Here is a 1,982-nt window from a genome sequence, read left to right on the forward strand (position 1 = left end):
CAAAACTCAGAGGGGGAATTTGCAGCTATAATGCAGAGGGAAGAGTAACAGGTAGCCCTATGGCCACAAGCCCCCGGACCCCCGCCCCCAGCCAGAAGAAAATAGGGCCCCCCGCCCTCCAGCCACCCCGCCCACATGCCACAACACAGCCCGGGGACCGCCCCCCCGCCCCTCCTAACCCCCCGCCAACTACACTATACTTAGTTCAAGTCCTTAACCTATATCCCCCCTATCCCCCCTCCCCATCCCCCCGCCCTAATTCCCCCACCCCCTCCCTCCCCCCACCCCCCCCCCCCATCCCCCCCCCTTACTCCCGCTTTTTTTACTCTTTCTTGTCCTCCTCTAGGTTGGGAGAGAGAGAGAGAGAGAGAGAGAGAGACTGAGAGAGGAGGAGAGAGAAGAGAGAGAGAGAGGAGAGAGGAGAGTAGAGAGGAGAGAGGAGATAGTAGAGCGCGCAGCAGAGCAGCGATAGCGACGAAGAGCGCTAAAGCGCTCCTCGGGAGCCCGCGCTCGCGGCCTGTCTTCAGCTCCGTCGCGTCTCTCAAGCTCGTCTCTCTCTCTCTCGCGCCGCTCCTCCCGCTCCTCGCTCTGCGCGCTCTCCTACTGCTCCTTTTCTCTCTCTCTCCCTGCTCCTCCCTCCTCTCTCCTCTCCTCTGCCTCTCGCATACTCTCTCTCTCGCTCCGCTCCCGTCTCTCCTCTCGTCTCTCCGCTCCTCTCTCTCTTCTCTCTATCTTCTTCTCGCACCCCTCTCACTCTTTCTTCCCGCTCGTCTCTCCTTGCCCAACTCTCCTTCTCTCTCTCTCTCTCTCTCTCTCTCTCTCTCTACCTCTCTCTCTCTCCTTCTGCTCTCTGGCTCTTCTCTACGTCGCTCTCTTCTACCTCTCTCTCTCCTCATCGCTCTATCTCTCTCTAAATCTCGTCCTCCCTTGCGCGACTCTCCCCCGCTAGATCGGGGCGCCCGCGATCTCGGTCGCGATCTCCCAGACTCCCTCTCTCTCCGTCTCGCACTAGAGCTCCTTACCTTCCCTCGCTCTCCCGTCTCTTCGCTCTCTTCTTTTCTCTCCCTCTCGCGCGCTCACCTCTCGCGCTCTCTCTCTCTCTCGCTCTCTCTTCCTCTCCTCTCTCTCTCTTCCACGCTCTCTCTCGTTCCTTCTCTCTCTCTATCTCCTCTATCTTCTCCTCTCTCTCTTCTCGCTCGCTCTTCTCTCTATCCTGCTCTCTCCTCTCCTATCTATCTCCTCCGTCGCTCGTCATCTCTCTCTTCTTCCTCCTCCTACTCCTTCCCCTCCCCTCTTGCTCCTCTCTTCTCTCCTCTCTCTTCTCCTCCGCATTTCTCTCTCTCTCTCTCTCTCTCTCTCTCTCTCTCTCTCTCGCCTTCCCTCCCGCCCTCTCTCTCTCTCGCTCTCTCTCTCCTCTTCTCTCTCTCTCCCTCTTCTCTCTCTCTCTCCTTCTCTCTCTCCTCTTCTCTCTCGCATCTCTCTCTTCTCTCTCTCTCTCGCTCTCTCTCCTTCCCTCCCTCTCTCTCCTCTCTTCTCCATCTCTCTCTCTTATCGCTCTCTCTCTCTTCTCTCTCTCCTCTCTCTCATCTACTCTTCGACCCCTTCCCTCCCTCCTCCCTCTGCTCTCTCCTCTCTCTCGCTCTCGCTCTCTCTCTCGTCTTGCTCTCTCTCTCTCTCTCTCTCTCTCTCTCTCCTTCTTCCCTCTCTCTCTCCTTCTCTCTCTTCTCTCTCTCTCGCTCTCTCCTTCTCTCTCTCTCCTTCTCTCTTCTTATCTCCTTCGTCTCCGCTCGTCTTCTCTCTCTCTCTTCTTTCTCTCTCTCTCTCTCTCTCTCGAGTCGCTCCTTCCCTCCTTCCCTCTCGCATCTCGCTCTCTCTCTCTCTCTCTCGCTCTCTCTAACTCTCTCTCTTCTTCTCTTCTTCCTTTTATATACCACTAACCTCATCTATTCCAACCACCACTCACACACACTTACTTTGCCTTT

This window comes from Penaeus chinensis, chromosome 20, assembly GCF_019202785.1.
Source record: "Penaeus chinensis breed Huanghai No. 1 chromosome 20, ASM1920278v2, whole genome shotgun sequence".
NCBI lineage: Eukaryota > Metazoa > Arthropoda > Malacostraca > Decapoda > Penaeidae > Penaeus > Penaeus chinensis.